The sequence below is a fragment of the Equus quagga genome, chromosome 1 (assembly GCF_021613505.1).
Source record: "Equus quagga isolate Etosha38 chromosome 1, UCLA_HA_Equagga_1.0, whole genome shotgun sequence".
Taxonomy (NCBI): Eukaryota; Metazoa; Chordata; class Mammalia; order Perissodactyla; family Equidae; genus Equus; species Equus quagga.
In genome coordinates this window covers 140,328,252-140,336,807 of record NC_060267.1, presented here as the reverse complement: position 1 = coordinate 140,336,807, position 8,556 = coordinate 140,328,252, and positions in this window count along the sequence as shown.

Here is an 8,556-nt window from a genome sequence, read left to right as displayed (position 1 = left end):
GCTGCATGGCGCGTGGGAGCCCGGCGGGCGAGCGGACGGCGGGACCGCGGGAGCGGGCGGCCGGGCGGAGCGAGGGCGCGCCGGGCACCTGGCAGCCCGCGGGGGCGGCGCGGAGGCGGCGGCGGTGGAGGCTCGCTCGGCGCGGGGATCCCTCCCAGCCCAGCTGCGTCTGGGGTTCCCCGCCGCCCCCGACGCGGGGGCCCTCGGACGGCCGGGCTGCTCTGCGGGGCCCGGCGCTCGCCCGGAGCAGGGTTCCCCGGCTGGGCTCCGCCTCCCGCGCGCCCCGCCCCGCCCTCCGCCCGCGGGCCCGGAGACTCCGGGGAGGGCGGGGTTCCACGCGCCGGGGCGGGGCGGGGCGGGGAATCGCCGCGTGCGGGCCGGGAGGGATGAGGGCAGGGCGCGGCGGGGGACCTAGAGGCGGGCGCGGGGGCCGGCCCAGGCGGGGCGGTGTCGTCGGATGGCCGGCTCGGGGTGTCGGCCGGGCCGGGGAAGCCTGCGCTCGCGCCCGGCGGCCCAGCTACCCTGCCGGAGTCCGACTCCAAGCCGAGAAGGCGCTCTGCGAGAACTGCGTCCGCGGAGGGGGGCTGGAGGGCCCGGAGATCATCCCTTTGTCACGCCTCAGGGGAGCCTGCGATGTCTCACCTTAGCGCTCATCTGGACTCTGCTCGTTTACAGAAGGGGAAACTGAGGCCGAGAGAGAGAGGAAAAGACTTCCTCAGACCACCCCATGAGGCAGAACCAGAACTCTGGGCCACTAGCTCTTTCTTCCTTTCCGCGATGTCTCTTAAAATCTCAAACGCGGAGAGTTTGGCTGGTTTCAAATGCGTCTTCAACACAATAGACCCACTTGATAAGTCTCCTCACAGCGAGCAACCCCTAAGGAAAATTCCAAGAACTCTACCGAGTTTTAGGTGGAGACGGGCTGGTGGGAATGTGAGCCCGGCAGCCTTGCGGCTCCGGGGGTCCCTTCTGGTGGGGAGTCTCACTCCCCGGAAACTGCTCCGCCCGCCCGTGCAGGGCCCCGCCTGGCAGGTCGAGTGAGCGCGCCTTTATGAAAGGTTTGTCGGTAGAATCCGTGTTAGGGGACAGTTCCTCCCCGTTAGGATAGTAACTGGGAGAACACCTGCTAAGAATAACGTGCCACGATCAGATTTATATTTAAAAAACACTTTCCTAGTAATTTGGCCTCTTAAATTTGCAAAAAATTTCAGTGACCCCTCTCTAAGGGAACGACCCTGTGGTTTGAAGCCGTCGTGCTCCATGGGCGCCATCTGTTTCTGAGTCTGACAGGGAGGGGATGGAGGGAGCAGAAACAGGCCTTAGACAAAATGGCCCTCCCTCTAAACCGGCTAAGTATCCTGAGCGTAGTGAGGGATTACATTTCTGGAAGCTTTTGTCCATTGTTTCTAACAACGAGTAAAACCAGGTTGAGGAAGATGTAAACATAGCCTCAAAATGTAGGTTCTGAACCTAACTGGCCTCTTTCCCGCTGGGCGAGTCATTATGCTGACTTGGCCTTGGTTTCTGTCTGAACGGTGGGGTCATCTGTACCTACCTTGCAGGGGTGCAGTGATAAATGCGCTCAGCCCTGTGTCTGTCCATCTGTCCACAGAGGTGCCTGCTGGTGGCTGCCATGAGGTAGTTACTATCAGTCCAGCCCAAGTTGACTGTCTGGCATGGTCTTCGGTTTCTACAGAAACGGTTAACTTTCCTGAGCAGATAGGACTCCCCTTTTGTTTAAACCTTCATCAGTTTTCTGTTGGGAAGGGATGCCGTCAGAGAGGAGAATGTGAATTTCCATGCTTTTATTAAAAACGACTTTTCCTTTAAGCCTTGCGTGCAGGAACAGAATCTGCTGTGCGGGAGTGTTTTGGTCTGAGCCTGTGGGCTGGTGAACAGCCCATGAACATCAGGTCATCCTGAGGGCTGAGGGAGCCCCCCCCTTCAAGGAAGGCGTTTTGAGGCAGGCCACTGTCGGTGACCTGGGCGATGCTCTCTAAGGTTTCAACCAGAGTAGGGGGCTGCCTGGCTGTGTCTGTGCAGCGGGGAAGGAGGCAGCAAAGAGAGAAGGCACAGACACACTTGAGGAGCCAAGCAGCTTGCTGCAAAGTTGTGCCAGTGTAGCCCTGTGTCCTGGCAACCTGCATTCTGCCCCCTTCTCCAGTACGTGCCGCGGGCTCCGACACCTTGCTCTCGTTCAGAGGGATGTTACATAGCTTCTGTGTTTTCTAGATTGACTTGCTGTCTTTTTGGAGAATTGGAGTTTGGGAAAAGAAAATAAGAATTAAATTATTTTCTGACTTGTTCACTGCTGTGTTGCCACCAAAGGAAAGGTCCCTAGCACAGGATAGAGGCTCAGTGTTTGTTGATCGAACAACTTTGCCTATTTGCTGATAGCTCTGACTCACCACCATTTATTTAGTACTTTCCACGTGCCAGGTGTTTTACACACATCCTCTCTGCTCTTCACAATGATCCCATGGATGTGATACCTATTTTATGATGAGAAACCTGAGGCTCAGAGAGGGTGAGTAACCCGCCTGAGGTCCCACAGCAGCTGGTGGCAAAGCCAGAACATCAGTCCAGTCTCCACTGACTCAAAGGTTTGTGCTTTTTGAAGAGCTAGTGGCGTCTCATCTCAGGGAGGTTTGGTTCCAATGTCTGTGCATAAGTTGAAAAAGTATACGATGCAATTCTATTTTATTTTGAGAAAAACTTTTGGTTGAGTTTCTTTTTAAAGATATGTGTATTATAAACATAACAGCATTGTACAAAGATTGGAAAACTGGAGGAAACAATGGTAATCCCAGCTACCTGACATCTTTACTTTTCTGCATCTGAATCATTATTCTTTTCTACATTTTTCATATTCTCTAAATATACAAGTATTACTTCTGAACAAAAATAGAGAGAGAATGATATGAAAGTCCCACCCCCTCTTGCAAGCCTTACCTCTTTGCGCTCTTCCCTTCAGCCCAGCAGGGGCCTGGAGGGCCAGCCAGGGGCGTAGGGTGCTCAACACGCAGTTGCTGACTGAGTGAGCTGGGCTGCTGGTTAAGAATCCTGCCCGAGCTACAAGCAGAGCCTTGTTCATAAGCTGTGGCTCCTGGCTCCCTCTGGTCCATCTCCTACCACCTTCACTCCCCCTCACTCACTCTGTTCCAGGTGTACTGGCTTCCTTGCTGTTCCTGGAACGCTGAGCAAACTCTGGACTCGAGGCCTTTGCCCACGCTCTTTCCTCTGTCTGGGCATTGCTCTTTCTGATATTCATTTTGCTTGCTCCCTCGCTTCCCTCAGATCTCTGCTGAGACGTCAGCTCCTCAGAGAGGCCTTTCTGGACCACTTCTGTAAAACAGCGTCCATTCCTACCATCCCCCTCACTCTCTGTCCTCTTGTGCATTGTTTCGCATCTTCTTGTTATTTATCGTCACTTGACGTACTGTATATTTTTCTTCTTTGTTTAATGTGTCTCCCTTTATTGGAATGTGTACTCCCCCAAAGCGGGGCTTTATCTGTTTTGTTCAACGGAACAGTGCGTGGCATGTAGTCGGGGTTCAGTAAATACTGGATGAATGAGTGAGTGAATTCAAAAGGGTGGTTGCCCTTACCAACCTGGCAGGCAGGATGGGGGCAGCAGTTTAGGGAGTTGAGGTGGACAGAGCCACACCAGATCTACAGCAGCAAGAGTCATGCAGTCCCTACCAGCCTGTGGGCCAGGGGCTGCCCACCTGGCCCAGCCCTGCCCTGCCCTTCCCAGGGCTGGCTGAGGAGCCTGGCTCCATTGGGGAACTAGCTGGGGCAGCATTTGGTAGGGAAAGCTGAATTGATCTCAGAAACCCTGACCCCCAGCCGCACTATGAAGAACATCCCAGGTGAGCCCAGACTTCCCTGCTGTCAGATTTAAGGAAGAAAGGCAAATGACACATCTTCCATTTCCCCCAATCCTGTAATTTTTATAAAACGAATGGAAGACTTGGATAAATTTATGTTTTGTCCATAAAATACAGAAAGCAAATTTTTCTACATGAACTGTGTTGTTGGAAAAACAATTATTGAGGACTTCAAAGAAAGTAATTAGTAATGATGCGCAGTAATTTCATTCTCTTCATTTCCTATGTCCCTCCCCGGTGTTAGCTAATGTTTCCTATGCCGCCTATTGAAGAAATACTTAACAAAAAGATCTCCCTGGGTTATTTGAATTCCTTTCATCCAGCGACCTCGGAGTGCTACAGGTAGAGTAATTCATTAGTCCTCTCCTGTGCTGTGGGTGGAATTAAGATGTTATTGCAACACATTGTAGACTGAGAAATAAGCAAGAACCACAGAACAATTATAAAAATAGGACAGAGAAAAGAGAGGCTTAGAAACCAGCGGTTCAACCACGTCAGTCCCTGGTGAAGGTGATGGTATTCATGTTGGTGTATGTGTTGGCGGGCGGGGTAGGGGGAGCACTTGGAAGTGGGAGAAGAATGCTTTTCATTCCCTGAGGAATCCCATTCCTCCGATGGGAACCTCGAGGACGGGTCGCAGGAGCAGCTGAAGAGCTGGGCACTGGGTTGGGGGGGTGTCTGGAAACCCCCAGTGTTGGGGTGATGAGATCCTGACAATCCTGCGCTCTCTGCCCCCACGCAACTTCGTGAGCTCCCTGTGTTTCAGCCGGATCTCCAGAGTGTGTGTGTTTATCCTTCCTGACCGCTGTGGTCAGAAGGGAGGTCTGCCGCCGCCCAGTCCTGGCCGCAATTACGCCCGCACAATTCATTGGGCAATTAATCACAGGCTGCCTGGGGACGAGGCTGCTGTTGCCAGCTCAAGCGTTCTGTCTGGTGCACCCATTGTTTGCTTATGGATACCATGTGCGTGGCAGGCAGGGCCACTGCTGGCATTTCTCTTCTATCCAGAGACCCGAGCATCGTTCTGGGCTTCTGATAAAATTTCAGCAAACATTGTTTGAGAAAATAAGAAGCCTGTGCTGTTATGGAAAGGTGGAGAGTGTCGAAGAGAGAACTGGGAGTAGGGAAGTGGGTCCCGGGCGGTACATGTGTGAGAGGGTTTGAGGGGAGAGAAGTGCCTGCAAAGCGAGCACCTCTCCTGGGCTCGGCCTGGCACTGGCATCTTCGCCAGATGATGATTGTCATGGCAAGCATGGTGTCAAGCACTTAAAATGCATCCTCATCACAGTCCCCTGAGGAAGACATTACATGGCCGTTTTACAGATGAGGTAAACTGAGGCTCAGAGGGATTAAGTTGCTTTATGAAGTCACACAGTGGTGGAAGCGAGATTTGAACCTCGTCTGACAACCTCGTTCTTACTCACAGACCTGCTAAATGACCTCTGCCGTCACCAACCCTTGTGAGTTGGGGATTATCATCCTGTTTTACTGATGAGGAGCCAGATGCAGGATGGCTGGGCCTGGGACAAGGGCAGGGTCATCTGCATCTCGCCACCCTTCCAACTGCGTCTACCCTGCACTTGGTCCCAGTTCGTAAGTTCCACCAACACTGCAATTCGGGAGGATGTTTTCCCAGTCCGATGCATCCTTACTCATGAAGCCCTGGACTGCTGTTCCCCGTGTCCACTGCTCTGTCTCCAGGGCCACCGGGGCAGACGCTCAGTAAGTGCTGGCTGGGACCCTGGGATTTGGCAGGGCCTGCTCAGCTGGGCGGACATCCAGCCTGCAGCTCCTGAGATGCTGGGAGCCTTCAGGTATGACGTTGATGGATTTTAAAATAATGTATTTACAAATTACTTGGAGAGGTATTCAAGAGAAAGATAAAAAAGACCAGGGATAGTGACTAAACCACACTGATGGGGACAGCAGAGTAGTGTCTGTGAAAAAACCGCCATTAAACACTTATTTCTAGGGTTAGCATCTGTAAGACGAACCTACCTGAAATGATCTCTTTAAACCTTTTTTTGGTAATATGGTAATGTGCATTTCTATAGCTTTGCGTGCTACTTAAAGTAATTTTTTTTGGAAAGACAACCCTTAAAGCAATTGATATGTTGTGATTCGTATATCCACCTTCTAAAAAATTAAAATGCCATTTAGCATTTATAATTGTAAATTCTGAGGATTTCCATATGGCAAACCTGGGAGGCAGAGCAGCGTCATCAGAGCCGAGGCAACTGAATGCTCCCCTCAGCCACCAGCAAGCGTCATAAAAATTTACTTCATGCTGTGTCTAAACAGCACCAAACACTCCCTTCAAATGAAATAACTGGCACTCCCTCTCCAGAGGTGGGGAGGAGATGGGGGAAGCAAGAGAGCCAGGAACATGGGAATGCCCTCTGACAGCTCCCTTCCTGCTGGGTCTCCCGGCCCGCAAATGCTGGGGGCCGCCTGCCGTTTGCCGGGTGCGCTCAGCCTTGCAGGTGTCCTGCCTGCGTTATCTTCTTGTTGAGGGGGCTCCATTGATCTATATGTTCTTTTTCTACTAAAGTCCCCAGATTTGGGGATTTGACAGAGTTGTGGCTATGAGCATGGCCTTGGGAGCCGGGCAGACCTGGCCTGATACACTGCTTTATCTTGCTGCGTCTCAGTTTTCTTGTCTGTGAAATGGGCTTACTAGTTGTTTTGTTGGGAGTGTTAAATGAGATCGTTGTTGGAGAACAGTTAGTTCAGGGCCTGCAGGGGGTGGTATGCAGTGAGTGTGGCCAGCACTTTTAGTTCCAGAAATCTGGGCATGTGGCTCGTCCTCTGTCCCCACACTGCTGGGGAAGATGGTGTATTTGCACCTGCAGGGATCGGTCCTTGTATGTGGGAAATAAAGAGAGAGCAACAGTTCCTGACTGAAAAGAAGCTAAACTCCTGTCTGCGTGGAGCCATTCCTAGCAATCAAGCAAACCGGGAATCCAGTGGCCTCAAGAGCTGGAAGGGATCCCAGAGGCCACTCAGCCAGACTCTTCATTTCGTGGATGAGGAAACCGAGGCCCAGAGACAGGTGCTGGCCTTGCCAAAGATCACAGTCTGGTTGGCAGCAAAACCAGGGCTGGAAGCGAAGCCCCTTAGCTGACTGGGCATCTGACATGGCGTCTCTCTAAGTCCAGCCCTTTGCAATACTTTTACAGCTGCGCTTTAAAAAGGAGGTCCAGTTGCAAAGTGAGAGCAAAGAGCCTTTCTAATTTACCCAGAGAAGAGGAGGAAAATGACAGGCTTGCTAACGGCCGGAAGAACACTTCCAGCTCTGTGTATAGGCTGGAGGATTGATTGCCGGGCCGAGAGTGTCAGCGCTCTTAGCAAGCTTCCTTTCTGAGGCAATTAAGCCTTGCACCTCCCCGCTCTGCTGAGGACCTGGGTCAGGCCCCAGGAGACTCGGGTGGGAGCTGGAAGCCCAGGCTGGACCAACCCCGGCCTCAAGTCCTGAAGAGGGTCACAGGGGTAGGCAAGAACTTGGAGCCCACAGTAGAGCGAGGCTGTCAGGGCCATGGGGTCATGCTTCCTGGTACCTGGCCTGATGGCCAAACTCCCACACTCCCTCACGTGGAATCAGAATCCCCATGTGACCACCTGATTGAAGCTGTGTACCACGTCCACCCGGGGCCAGCTATACCTGTCCCTGTCACCCAGCTGGCTCCCTTGATGGCAGTCTCCATCTTGATTGTGCCTGGGTTTGCTCTGCCCTGTGCACTTTGGAGCTGTGGACCATGAGCCTCCCCACTGTAGAGCCCAGTGTGACTCTGGAGCTGGGCCTGTGGTCCCAGCCCTGTCACCCTAGCCTAGCGTGGCTCACTCCCTCTGGCTGACTGTTGACCAAGTGATGGAGCACACAGGTGGGAGGGATCAAACTTCTCCTGTGGAAATCTAATGAATGAAGCCCAGAGATCTCCTGAGCTACCCACTTGCAACTCACTTTTGAGTGACAGTAATGAAAAGAAAACATTATTTGGCCTCCCCTAGGCAAACAGAGACACTTACGATGTCCCATACTCCACCAAGGCCCAACCATCTCACTGTCACAGAGACTGACATCTACAGTCCCAGGAGTGGGCGTCTCCCAGAGAGGACCCATAGGGATTCTGAACTGACCCCCTGTGGCTTACACCTTCCTTAAATCTGATCTACTGTAGTCTCTTGCTCATCAATGATCTGACATCTTGTTTTAAGCTCCAAAATAGCAATTCACTTTTGTCTTGTAGGCTAACTTAGATTGGCTGAAAGTGGTTGCCTGAGTGCTGTGTTAAGAAGGATTCCGAGGCCATGTCTGGGCTCAAGGAGAAAATATTGCAATGGATCAACTGTAGCTGCCAAGGTACAAAGGAATACAGTTAGTGAATGTTTATGGTTTTGTCTGCCACTTTCTTCTGGAAAGGACATCATTTTCTCTTGGGTATCTGCTGTTCGTTAATTCCATATGGTTCTGGTGGGGCTACCAATTAGAGTACCTGGCCCCCGGTTTCAGTGATGGACATGTGACCCAGGCCTAGCCACTCATGGTTCCCCAACCACATAAGCTTACTGATTTGCCCAGGAAACAAACTTGTGACCCAAACCAGCCAATCAGAGATCTTTGGGATTTTATACATGAAGCAGGCATGTCTTTCCTGTGGAATCACTG